Raw genomic sequence first — 13,659 nt, 5'->3', positions numbered from 1 at the left:
GGAGTGTATTTTTACAGATAAAACTAGTGTGCCAGCTGTGCCCATTCCTCGAAGGTTCTGGCCATGGTGATACATGCCTTAGATACATCCTGTTGGGATTACTGTAACATCCTCTATATAGAGTTGCCACTGGAAAATGTTTGGAAACTTCAGCAGGTCTAAAATGCAGTTTCCGAATTATTAACCGGGGCTGGTTACAGGGATCATGTAATGCCTGGTCACTTGTATAGTGTACAATAGCTTCACTGACATCTGGTCCAATTCCAAGCACAATTCCAAGTGTTAGTTTTGACCTATAAAGCTCTAAATGACTTGGGTCCAAAGTACCTAAAAGATTGCATCTTCTTCTATGCATATGCCAAGGTTTTAAAATCATCAGGGGAGACCTTTCTCCCTCAGAGGTGCATTTGGTGAGGATCTTCTGCAAGCAGGCAAAATTAAGCTTTTTCTTAATAACTGGCTGCCGAAGAGGTGGTTTCTAACAACAGGGCTGCTGTTTTTTATTTTTGTTTTTTATTAATAGAAGTTTTAAATGTTTGTTTTACTATCATAAGCCAGTCTGGGACCTCGGAGTATAAATATTTCAATTAAATATTTGAATAACTGTCCCACTATGGTTCCTGTATTCTGGTCAGAGTGGCCCCTTGCACATCCTCTCTTTTTATAACCTATTTCACCCAAAAGGATGATAGAAGAGGGAACTGATGTTCTTGGAGTTACATAGACTAGCTGACATGTAAAGGTAAAGTAAAGGTAAAGGTTCCCCTTGACAATTTTTGTCCAGTCGTGTTCGACCCTAGGGGGCGGTGCTCATCCCCGTTTCCAAGCCATAGAGCCAGCGTTTGTCCAAAGACAATCTTCCGTGGTCACATGGCCAGTGCGACTTAGACACGGAATGCTGTTACCTTCCCACCGAGGTGGTCCCTATTTATCTACTTGCATTTGCATGCTTTCGAACCGCTAGGTTGGCGGGAGCTGGGACAAGCGACCCTGCAGCACACAAAGGCTTCTGCGGTTTAGCCCGCAGCGCCACCACATCCCTGACATGTACAGTTGCAAAATTAGAAACAAATGTTTTAGTTTAAACAGAATTACAACACATCTCATGGAAGCACAGCAGATTATGACCAGGTATGCCTACTTAGTCTGCTATCCAGGTGCTAACCAGAAAGTCAAACTACGTGATCTTCTTTCTTATAAGTTCTTTATTTATAAATCACACTTGAATGGACACTTCTTTAAACACAGGGCATCATCAAATAGAGAAGTGGTTCCCAGCCTTGGGTCCCCAGATCTTCTCAGACTACAACTTCTAGAAATTATGGCCAGCACAGCTAGTGATAAAGACTTCTAGGATTTTTGTCTGAAAACATCTGGGAACCCAAGATTGGGTACCACTAAAATGGAGGCCTGCTGTGTGTCAAGGGAGCCACATAGCCAGCTTGGCATCGGTATTTTTTCCTATTAAATTATTGTTTCCATTTCTTCTTTGAGGCAAATTGTAGAATGTATATTCTTCCCCTTCCCTAGCCCATGTTTATTAGACATACACTAGAATCCATTCATTTTCCTTCCTCACTATAACTGAATTCCGAGTTCATAGTTAATGTGGTCAAATGTGCTACATTTTAGTTGTTCCATAAATACAACCAGACCCATCGCAGGCTGTGTTTTCAGTTAAATGTGTTTCTAGGCTGAGGTTTCAGTTTAAAAAAATGTAAGGGTTAAAAAAAAGAAAAAGAAAAGAAAATACCCTGAGAGGATTCAAATGTGGGGTAAAAAATACAAATAAATAAAAAAATGTAAATAGAGACTAACACATCTGCAATAGAAAGCAAGTCAGGAAGAACTAATTCACAGTAAATTAGTACAGCATATATATAGCAGCTGCATGCCTTAGTTTGCAGGTGTGGGGTAGATGGGTCTGGTATGCCAAGACTACTGGAAGTTCTCATATCTGCATATCTGTCTCATGAAACAGGGCCGACTCAAAACAATTTGCTGCCTGAGGGAGAGTAGAAGATTGTGCACTGCTCATCCACCCAAGTCCAGATGCATAATACCCAAAGGCAGACAAGCTCTTCTGACACTTAAGGCAGAAAACCCTGCAAGCACCACTTCCTATTCATTGCCATAGAAATACAAATAATAAACACTACACACAAAAGACCAGCTAATGACACCCATCAATCATAGTGACAGATAATCTCTCCTCTTTATCACAACAATACATGCTGTTAGCCGCCTAGAGTGGTCTTAACCGACCAGATAGGTGGGATATAAATAAAATAAATAAATACATAAATACACCTACAACAAGAAACACTAATCACCCATTTCCTGAAAAGGACGAAAGCCTATCTCACAACCATAAATACTCAACTCCCAAGCGAACTATACCAGAGCACAGAGTGCTGTCCTCTGAAGATGCTGGCCACAGAGACTGGTGAAACATAAGGAAGAACAACCTTCACAACACGGCCAAAGAGCCTGAAAAACCCAGAACAAGCATTTGATTAACTGTTTGCTGCCCTTTTACGACACCTGTATCTGGCTGCTTGAGGCAGCGTCTGGCAGTCCTTATGCCAGGCTGTGATCTCCTAGTAGGTCTTGACTCACCAGCTGAAAAGCGACATCCTAAGGGGGTGTTCTGGTACTGCAGAATAAGAAAGACTCTTGGGACATTTCAGAAGCTACGGGATCTTCCCCCTCAAAATTCCCAGACACTGAGTCTGAAACAAAGACTGCTCTCTTAGGGAAGAATAGAAAAATAATTCATATGTTTAAACTAATCACCCTATTTGACCGTTCAACCTGGTCAAGGTTGTTTGTGCTAAATCCTATGGACAAATGTCATCTCTTTTATAGGTCACAGAAAGAGACAGTTTCATGTGCAAAGTCTCCTTCTGTGACACATTATGGGTGTGTGTGTGTCAATGAGGAACGAGCTGTAGGTGGGGTTCTGCTTTTGAACTGAAAAACAATGGTCTCTTCAGCTTTTATTTTGGGACTCCAAAGTTTTCTGAAGCTAGAGAGAAAGAAAGAGCCCTCCAGGATGCAACCAAATAAAAGAGAGAAAGAACCACTAACCATGAAACAGCTTTGGTTTGGGACCTCACAGAGTGCTTCTAGGACTAGCCCATCTTTCAACCAAGTCTGCTAGAAATTAAGCTTTAAGTATAAATTTTCCTGTGAGAAACAAAACTCTGTAAGCTACCTTTTGTTCTTTACTTTGGCAAAGGACTGTAAATACAGCATACCATACTGTTTTCATAGACTAACCCCAAACAATTAGTTCTAATTGACTTTCAGGCTTTGTAATGTTGGATCGTATGTAGCTCCCCTGCTTCCAATAATAGGAAAATCCTGGCGGTCTGAAGAACAAGAAAAAAAGAAAATGAAAGCCAATACGGAGAGTTGGAGACATACTTCATTTGAAGGTCTTCCGTGGTTTTATATGATAAAATGCATAGTGCCGTTAACAGAGAAAGAAAGATCACTAGCTCCCTCTTTCCCAATATATCTTGTTGGCTACAGCATGAAAGACCAGTGACAAGTTATGTGCTGTTTCACTGAGGAGCCATTTTAAAATGAATAACACTGATTATTAGATGTCTAGTCTGGTTTGTTTGAATTGAGCTGCGGTCAGGGAGACGAACGCATACTTGACATTTCTTCCAAAGTAAAATGTCTAAAGCACTGCCAGCTCAGATCCAGTTATGGGAAGCTAGTAAAAAATCAATTTGGTATGGTCATGATCAACAGTAGTAACTTTTAATAAAAGGACATGGATTCTTACGCTCAATTTGAAAAATGAACAACGCTACTAGATGCTTAGAAAGAAAGACGAAAAACACTGAATACTTCATTTTTGATGCACAAATCTATCTCTAGAAGCACACATGCTGGGCGAGGTGACATTGCCCCATTTCTTTCCAGTTTAGGTGGAGGAAGATCACTTGTTAGACTTTGCAAAAACAAGTCATAAATATTTTTCCCAATGAATGTGCCTTCTGTGGCTCATATCCTTTTTTTTGGGGGGGGGGGTACATTCACCTATGCTTGTGTCCAGGTGTGAGGTGCTTGGATGTGCTCCCAAGGCATCATTACGCCTTTTCCTGCCATGTAGCTCATACTTTTTCCTGCCTAGAATCTTCAAACCAGTAGCATCCCATTGTCTGAGAATTCAGGGCCAGAACCTGAGAAAAGGACAGGCCATTGTGATGTCACAGAAGTAAGGCAGGTAAGGTTTCAGAAGGGGTTCCAGAACTGTATCTGGGTCAGCTGAATGTAGAAACAAGCATGAAGAGGATCCAGGTAGATAGTCCCAAAACTCAGATAAAACTTAGATAGTCATGTAATATGATAACCACACAGTCATGAAAATTCCATTTTGGGCTGCAATATGCTCCCAGTAGTTACAATAGTTGCCATCATTTCTGTTAGAGCTCCCAAAATGTATGTCTTTACCTTACAGCACATGGCACGGAGGATGCATTTTCCCAGGCCCTGTGCAGTTTCTGGGGCTTGTGAAATTTCACTGACACCCCAGAGAGAGTTTTGTTTTTCCAGGACCTATGTCACTCCTGCCTGCTTCTGCAACAAGAAGTGCCCTCTTTGCCTTGCATCAAGTAGCATGATTGGCCACTGGGCACTCACCAGGTCTTTCCCAGTGCTGTCCCCTCCCTCCTGGCTTTTTGGTGTGCCAAGGTTGTGCAAACAAAACACACACCCCATCACACAGCATGAGCAGCCAACTGGGAATGGGTTGAGAGTGCAAGCACCCGCTAGCTCTCTTTGCCCTTTGTTCTTGATTTTTTGGATGTGGTGATGAAGCACAAGACACATGCACAAGTGCTAAGGAGTCCTAGTGTCAGAAGGATGGGTGTCCAGCACATACATAAAAATAAAATGTTTTCCTCCAGTACTGCTTGGCCGAAGATTTGTCTCCCCATCTAAAGACCAAGAGAAATACAAGAATTCCAGGAAATTTCACTCAGTGTCCAGAGAGCAGGCAACTCTACTCCTTTTCCCAAACAAGCAATGATGAGTGAGCACTACTTGCTGTAACACAGAAGCAATACCTTCGGCAACTAATACATCAAAATGCAAAATAAATAGTGTGCCCTCCCCATGTTATTCCAAACAGTATGTCACTGCAGGCAGCGTCATTACTTTTAGCACATTACTTTCAAGCTCTGGTTGGGCAGGCACTGCACATAGAGTCCTGTGTTGGGTGATTTATTCCAAAAGGTGGTGCAAATCATACATCTTTATTTATTGGCCCCTCTCTGGGACACACTTCCCTTTTAGCTGCATACACAGTTACTGTAGATCTGGTTGTTGGGATTTGGGATTTGATTATTCCCATTTAGTGTGGGAAAACATGTGGGAAGGTCTGCCCAGTCTCACCACTTGCCTTGGAAAAGGAAAAATGATCAGTGGATATTTCTTGGTTGAAGAAAGCAAACAAAGAAACAAATGGCCCTTATATGTATAGTTCATGGCTTTCTTCTTTTGCAGTCATGTCATGTAGCTACATCTCTACATGTCTATCATCAGAGAACAGAACAGAAAAAGGTGAAGGAAGGCAAGGGGACCAACAAATGAAGCGACAGGAAGGAAGGAGTGGTTTCAAATCAATTCAACTCAGATTCTCAGCACATCAATTTGATCATATAAAGTGTTCAGTTTCTAATAGGACATCTCTTTGGGCTTCAGACATGCCCAAAACCTACTGAAATCCAGTCGGGCAATTCTGCTGGGCATAAATGGTGATGATGTCATCATTTAGCAACATTAATTTTTTTACTTAATGGTTTCATTTAAAATATCCTATTCTCCCCACTTTCAGGTTCTGAGGCTCCTTAGGGACCCTTTTTGTCCTGGGGAAGTCTTGGGGAGCCTCAGGATGGGGGCGGGAGCCTTTGATATCAGAACATTACCATCAGCAATCTCGATCTGGGAGTAGGACTACTGTTGGCTGTTTTCGAATTCTAAAGGCTCCTGCCTCATTCCGAGGCTCCCAAAGCCATCCCTAGCACAAAAGGGAGCCTTTAGCAGCACTGGTGATTACATCATAATGATTTATATGGCATAGTTGTGCCAACTAGATGTCAGCCAGTGGTTTAGTCATTGTCAAGCCTTGGAAGGAATCAGTTAAAAGTAATGCAGTTACCTATAACTACTTGCTTTTGGATAATGAGGGTGTTTAAAAGTTGCATTTCAAAAGTAACATAATGATTAGAGCAGAAGTTACTATTGCAATCAGCAATATTTTGGTTTACTTTCACTTGTTCCTTCTGATGTACAATTTTAGGGGCCAAGAGTTTTGACAGGATTTTCAGGATTTATGTGATTCCCATATGAAAGCTAAGTTACCCAGCTTAAAGTAGTAAAAAGTAACAACAAAAAACTTAATGAGCAGTGCAACAAGGAACATAACTAGTTGCTTCCCCCTCCCCCCAGAATTGCAATTAGTAACAGGAACAAATTGTTTCTCAAAATGTAACTTTGGAACTCCACACATACTGTAAAGTGTTTATAATCACTTGAGTAGTGAAATAGAAGGGCAGTCTGCACAAATGCTTAGCTTTCTCACTTGATATAATTAATTTTATTCCTAACTCATGTGTCCTGCATCTAAATTCTGACTTGTATTTGTAAATAGACTGGATCCTAGAGAGGTATAAACTACTGCATTGATTCTGAAATCATCCTATATTAGAGGTACAGAAGCATTATAAGAAGATTTAGAATCTCTCTTTGTTTGCCTGCCTGCCTACTCAACCAATGTTAGCAGAGTATACGAAACAAATTACACATTTTTACTAAAGAGATGAATATTAAAATGCCATAGTGTTCTTATTATGAAAATATTAAAATTTATGCTGAAAGTAAAATCTTAAAAGCTATAAAATTGTCTCCCAAAATGGCCTTAAAAAGGATTTATAGCAAATCCATATTTGGCTTTCATTCCCCCCATTATTATTTTCCTATTTTAAAACTTGTTAAACGGCTTTCTTTTTTTTTTAAAAAAAAATCTATTAATTTTGAACTTTATAATTAGCAGATATGTTCTTCTGATGCTATATTTTGGCACTCCTACCTCGGGCTCCACGGTTCATTACTCAGCTCTTGGTTTTATATCCTTACAAGATGGTGCCATTCATGTTCCACATTCCTTCTCTGTGCTAATTGATAAGGCAGCTGTCCATCCTCTTTCTTCTAGTTCTGTTTCCTGCAACTCAAGATTGACAGGTCAACAATATTGCATCACACATTGAATCCTGAGGTTTTTTTTTTTAAAGGATACTCTGTGCCTGAGTATTCAGCAGCATCCCAATCTGCTACCTCCTAGATAGCTAAAGCTGATGAGATTGATAAGAAAATGGCACAAAAATTGGGAAAAATAACTTAACTACCTAAAAATGTCTCAGAATACCTATTTTAAAGCATTTTCCAACAACTTTCTTACATTGGAGTTAACTTGGCAACTGTGTTTTGTCACTGGCTGACAAGTGAAGTGATGTGAACCATTCATAGTTCACTGAGTAAGCTCCTGTGTCCATCTTGTAGGTACAATAAGGTATTATCAGCTAGGCATTTTATAACTGAGAAAAACACCAAAGGCTCTTACTTGAACCACATGGAGGCAACAAATACAAGAAGAGAAAATGGAGAGATGGTTGAATAGGACCCAAGCATTATTTTGTGGAGCCTGGCACAAATCTGTAACACACCTTCCCCCTTACACACGACACCACAGTCCCTTACCCTAAGCCATGATCTACAGTTTATCCTCATTTCTTACCTCACAGCAAGCTCCCTCAGCCTAGGACCCTCTGAACCATTGGGCCCTTTCCTTCCCCACTTCATATGATAGGTCCCATGGGTGACTTAAAAGGCTAATCAGAAAGAGAGCAAGAGAAAAATTAAATTACAAAGAGGATTGGAAAACATGATTGTCATAAAAGACTGGCTCATTGCATTGAATAGTGCTGGGCCACATTCTGTTTCTGATGTAAAATTACTTTAGGACATTATGATTCATTCAGATTTGGTGGAAACTATTAATAAAAAAGGGATGAGTAGGAAGATGGGAAGAACTGAATTTGTCTCACACATCACAGGAAGAGATGTGTGAGACAAAGAGAAGGAAAACTACACTCAAAGAAGAGTTGAAACATAAGGAGGAGGGATTTCTTCATTTCTAAAATGCAGTCATATTTTAAATGTTTTTAACAATTGGAATGCACTCTGGTATAAAGCACATTATTATTATTATTATTATTATTATTATTATTATTATTATTATTATTATTATTATTATTATTATTATTATTATTATTATTATTATTATTATTATTATTATTGTTGTTGTTGTTGTTGTTGTTGTTGTTGTTGTTGTTGTTGTTGTTGTGTTGTTGTTGTTGTTGTTGTTGTTGTTGTTGTTGTTGTGTTTTGTTTTGTTTTGTTTGTTTTGTTGTTTTGTAATTATTCTTTCTTTCTTTCTTTCTTTCTTTCTTTCTTTCTTTCTTTCTTTCTTTCTTTCTTTCTTTCTTTCCAGCTGAGAACTCTCAGTTACCAGACTTCTCTGGCCTAGGTACACAAAATTAAAAGTATTTAATACAAGCAATACAGAACAACAAAACAGTGCATAATAAAATCAGCAGCAAAGTATTAAAGCAACGCAGCATATAAAAGCAAAGTAAAACAGAAGTGCTAAGATCTGAAAGCTCTGAAAAAACGGTTCTTAAAATCTGGAGACTTAATTTGAAACTTAATACAGTGGAAAAGTAGAAGCCAGTGAAGTTAATCAAACGAAGGAGTATCATGTTCAAACATGGCAAGCGGAAAGAAATAAAATGTGCAGCATTTCTAACAGAAATGGGAAAAAGGTCAAGAGTACAGATGGGCACGAACTGCCAGTTTGGTGGGTTGTACCAGTTTATCCTTCAGACAAACAGATGTTTGCCATTTCCCAGCCCCATCTCCTCTGGTGGATGCTCACTTACAGGCAGCACCCAGAGGTGAGGGGGTACAGAAGCCAGGTGCTGCCTCTGAGTTGGCGCCTGCCAGAGGAGACAGTGTTGGGAAGCACCATCATCTTTTTTCCAAAAGACGAACCGGTCTAAATGGCTGAACTGGCAATTTGTGCCCATCTTTAGTCAAGGGGCCTTGAAGGATGCCTGGAGGCAGTTCTGGATTAGAGAAGGAAGAACAGGTTGAAACTAAATCCAGATGGAGATCAGGTTGCTGGGGAGTTCTCCTGCCTGTCTGAGGGGCATTTCCCCTAAACTTGGTGGATTTGCCCTCCCTATTAAGGATCAGGCGCACAGCCTGCATTTGATTCTTCATCAGCACCAACTATAGAAAAACGTGCCTCCACTGTGGTCTACTCTGCCTTCTGCCAACCAGTAGTCTCAAAAATTGACTACTGCAATGCACTCTATATGGCGCTTCCCTTGAAGCTGGTATGGAAGCTTCAGGGGGTCCAGAATGCTGCAGTCAGATTGGTGGCTAGTATGAGGAAATGTGACTATATCACCCCAATTCTGTTTTACTTGCACTGATTAGTGACCTGCTTCTGTGCCAGATTCAAGATCTTGGTTCTAACATATAAAGCCCTAAGCAGTTTGGGACCTTCCTACTTGTCTGAATGTCTTCTTCCAAGTTCAGCCTCCCGTCTGATCCAGTCATCACAGACCTCATGCCTGTGGGCGTTAACTCCTAGAGAAGCCCAGAAAATACTAACCAGAAACTGGGCTTTCTTTGCAGTGGTCATGTCTCTATGGAATGCTCTCCTGCAGGAAATATGACAGACACCATCCCTTTGCACATTCAAAAAGATTCTAAAAATAGAACTGTTCAGATAAGACTTTGGAGAGAATCTTCCCAAATAGCTGGGACAATAAGGTTAGGATTAATGTAATATTGTAGAATGTTCTGGAAATTGATTCACCACTTGTCTTGGGTTGGATAGTCAGTTGTCTATATCACTGTATAACATATGTTTAATTTCTTGTACAATGCCAGAGTAGCAATTTGCTAGATGGGTAGTATAAAAATTGAATGAACGAATGAATCAATCAACAAATAAGATAGAAGGAGGTCAATGAGCAGAACGTTACACTAATTATGATGAAATATGATGATAAAAGAATGGGCAAGCATTTTTCTTTTAGAAAGGATGGACAGACTGGACTCATCCCACGGTTAGTGGTCTTAGTTCAGAGATGGATCTGGATTAGTGGTGCTTGTAACCATACACATAGGAACTGAGAATGCTCCAATAAAACGTAGAAATTTTAAGTGTAGTCATGGGAAAGGTAGGAAATGGCTGCATGTAGGGTGATGAATGAGATTTTACTTTGAGATGTATGAATTGCAAAAGAGGTCCTGGAAAATTTGCACCTAAGATCATGTCTCACACTTCTTGGCTGACCAAGATCATATCTAACACTTTACAAAAGTAAGTGGCTATTGCCATCTTCCCAACATAACATTACAAGTAATGTTGGAAAAGCAACGTTCCTGATAGCTTCCTGCCCCAACAGTCCCTGCCTCCACATGCATTTTTCTCCTTGGGCCCTGAGGTGAGTAATGATGCTCTGCTGTCCATCTGGGTAAGTACTTCCTGTGTTTTATTAGTGCTCTGAGAACAGAAATAGTGTGTCAATAGAGTAAAGAACAGCTATTTAGTGAAGTCATTTTCTCTTGCATTGAATGCCTCTGAATGCATCCATAAAGAATAATGTGGCGCATCCCAACCTGCTACTAGGGAGAGATGTCGGATTGCTATTCGTTTCACACAGCCGCAAGGAGGAAGAATACAGACTCCTGAGAAAATGACTGCTTGCAATTTTTGCTAAAAGAACTTGCTCAAAGCCACAGTGCCTTGGAAGGCAACGGGATCATATTTCAGTCGTGGAGTTCTGACACATGTTGTGACAGCCTGTGGCAGGCATGCCAAGAGCTTCATTCCATAAATCACATATAGAGTAAAGGAGGCCTCTGTGCTCAATAGTAGCAGTAGCAACGGCGGAGGCGGCCGTTGTTTCTTCTTTTTCTTGGCTGCCTCACTTGGATGGGGTAGAGAGACCAAACCTTTGGTTAGTAGGACCTTCGGAGGAAAAAAAACCAAACAAAAATAAAGCCGCTGAGGATTCCAGCTCTTTTCTTGTTAAGCGAAACCGAGTCTAAAGACATTGTTTTTTAATATATATATATAAAAATCCTACAGGAGTATGGCAAATGTGGAGATTCAGCAAAACTCTGTTTTCATTTAGTTTTCTGGCAGGAGTTTTCATGCTTTGTGCCTCTTAAGCCAGACCTGTTGGTGTGGATAGAATAACAATCATAAAAACAAGAAGGACAGAAACAGGAGGATGAGAAATAGCACTTCTGTTTTCGACCATGAGTTTTGTTGCAAGCATTTTACCAGATATGGGAAAAATAATGTGTTCATTAATGCTTCCTATGTTATGATCAATAATCTTGTTTCCTTCCTACAGGACACAATTTAAAAATATTTCTATCTTTTTCTGTTAGGCCATTTATGTTGTAAACAGATTTTTGTTACCTCTTAGGGGGCAGTGCTTCTGTGTAGCTGTTAAGTGTGTCACAAAACTCTTTAAGAATGGAGTACATTATTTTCCATTTAAAATTGGCAGGAGAGTCCGGTAGAGTACATGATAAGGTCTGTGACATTAAATTTAGAATTTTGGATCAGGAAGGTGTGACAACCCCAGACCTACTGGAGTATCCCACCCTGTAGTTATGCTGCCACCAACCATTCCCTATAAGGAGTCACACAGACCAGGAATGGATTTTAATAAATAAAAGAACAAGGTTTATTGAAACAACCAACAGGGTAAATAAAAGAATCAGGTAAATAGGATACTGGAACTTGGGATAGTCCCAATCATATACATACAACAGATTGGTTCCCACGGAACACTTTAAGGTAAAGCACAGACCCTGAACTTATCCGTTCTGGCTACCTAGATAGAAACCTGAACCTATCAGGTATGTACTATCTGACAAACAGTTGTACCCAGTCTGACCCACAGACTCCAACTCCACTTCTCCACGTCAGCTCCAAATATATATACAGTACAGCTCCTCCCCCCTGATGTCCCGCCTTCCACTCCCCATAGGATGGAACTTTCCCTCCAAACCCATGACAGACAGGTAACATCAGTGCTGTATGTGACAGAAGGTTAGTGACCTTATAGTGAATTTCTGCAGACTAAGCTTCTGAATTGTCTTTAAAGTGAGTCTCATATAAAATGTACTCAAGCAGCCCAGTTTGGATGTAACTAGGGCATTCAAATGGGCCTACTCTTACTGAAAAGTAATAGTAATAGTTAAAGTAAATCACAGTCAGAACAGGCCCACTGAAATCAGCTGAATGCACAGAGGAGCTGACTCCTCAAATTCCCATTGATTTGATGGGCCTCCTCAAGTGTGATTTACTGTACTAGCAACAGGATCTTGGCCATTGCCTCTTGACAAAATAGCAGCCAGTGTACAAGCCTGAGGTGAGAAAACAAGTCCTTGATACTGCCACAACTTATGTTTTCAGGAGGCTCTTCATCTTTACAGAGAGTGTACTCCCATCCAAAAGTAGCTGTTCAGATCAGCCAATCTCTCCACACACTCTATCAATGCTGAATTGAATTTCATCTTGCTTGCTAATTTATATCCCCAAACAGCCTCCAAATACCTGTTCAAGAGTTCCCCAACCTCTAAGGAACTGATACATAGAAACAAATGGTAGAGTCATCCACATATCAATGGCATTTCCCCTCAAACTTCTAGGTATCTTCCTCCCCGTGGCTTTGTGTAGACGTTAAACAATGGGGTGGTGCTACTTCTAGCTGCAGTCCAGGCACCGAAGACTGAGGGGCAGTAGCAGCTCCATCAGTATACCAAATATCTCAGAGTAGAGGACAGATGTTGGGAAAGTGGGAGGGCAAGAGGAGAAGGGAGGACAGAGGACGTGATGACTGGACAGTGTCACTGAAGCTACCAACATGAATTTGACCAAACTCCGGGAGGCAGTGGAAGACAGGAGGGCCTGGTGTGCTCTGGTCCATGGGGTCACGAAGAGTCGGACATGACTTAACGACTAAACAACAACAAACAGCAAAAGAGAAAAGAGTAAATTTATGGATGCCATGGATCACAAGAAAGACAAGTAAGTGAGTACTAGATCAAATCAGGCCTGAACTCTCTCTAGAAACAAAAAAAAACAAAAAAAAGAAAGAAAGAAAAAATGAAAAAGAAAAAAAGGGGGGACTGAGGCTGTTGTACTATGGGCACATCAAAAGAAGACAAGTCTTTCTGGAAGAGGCAGTGATTGCGGGAAAAGCTGATGATAGCCAGAAATTAAAGGCTGATGAAATGACAGAACTGTCCTAAACAAACGCAAAATAGACTTGCTTCTATTGGACACATTTGAAAACTGGCCCGATGAAGATGCCTGCATGGCTTCTAATATTGCTTTTGGGATAAACAACAACAATAACAATAAAAATTGGTACACCGATATCCGCATGGCAGGTGATGGCTAGAATTTTGCATCTACCACCCCATTTGCAATCATAGCAGTCCTCAACAGGTAACTGATATTTGTTTAATAAAAACAAAGCA

At 40.4% G+C, this 13,659-nt stretch overlaps 2 long non-coding RNA genes across 2 annotated transcripts in view; both read right to left on the bottom strand.

Moving 5' to 3' along the window:
- The window catches only part of LOC144588384 (uncharacterized), a 47,374-nt gene extending 39,630 nt beyond the window's left edge, over positions 1-7,744 (bottom strand). Inside the window, exon 1 of the long non-coding RNA XR_013543918.1 lies at positions 7,109-7,744. This is a non-coding gene — a long non-coding RNA (uncharacterized LOC144588384). The remainder of the gene's footprint in view (positions 1-7,108) is intronic.
- A 21-nt stretch (positions 7,745-7,765) lies between these two features.
- The window catches only part of LOC140705953 (uncharacterized), a 35,845-nt gene continuing 29,951 nt past the window's right edge, over positions 7,766-13,659 (bottom strand). The window contains exon 3 of the long non-coding RNA XR_013543917.1: positions 7,766-7,907. This is a non-coding gene — a long non-coding RNA (uncharacterized LOC140705953). The remainder of the gene's footprint in view (positions 7,908-13,659) is intronic.

The sequence above is a fragment of the Pogona vitticeps genome, chromosome 3 (genome assembly GCF_051106095.1).
Source record: "Pogona vitticeps strain Pit_001003342236 chromosome 3, PviZW2.1, whole genome shotgun sequence".
Taxonomy (NCBI): Eukaryota; Metazoa; Chordata; class Lepidosauria; order Squamata; family Agamidae; genus Pogona; species Pogona vitticeps.
The sequence above is the reverse complement of the archived record's forward strand: the minus strand, read 5'-3'. Positions and strand labels throughout refer to the sequence as shown.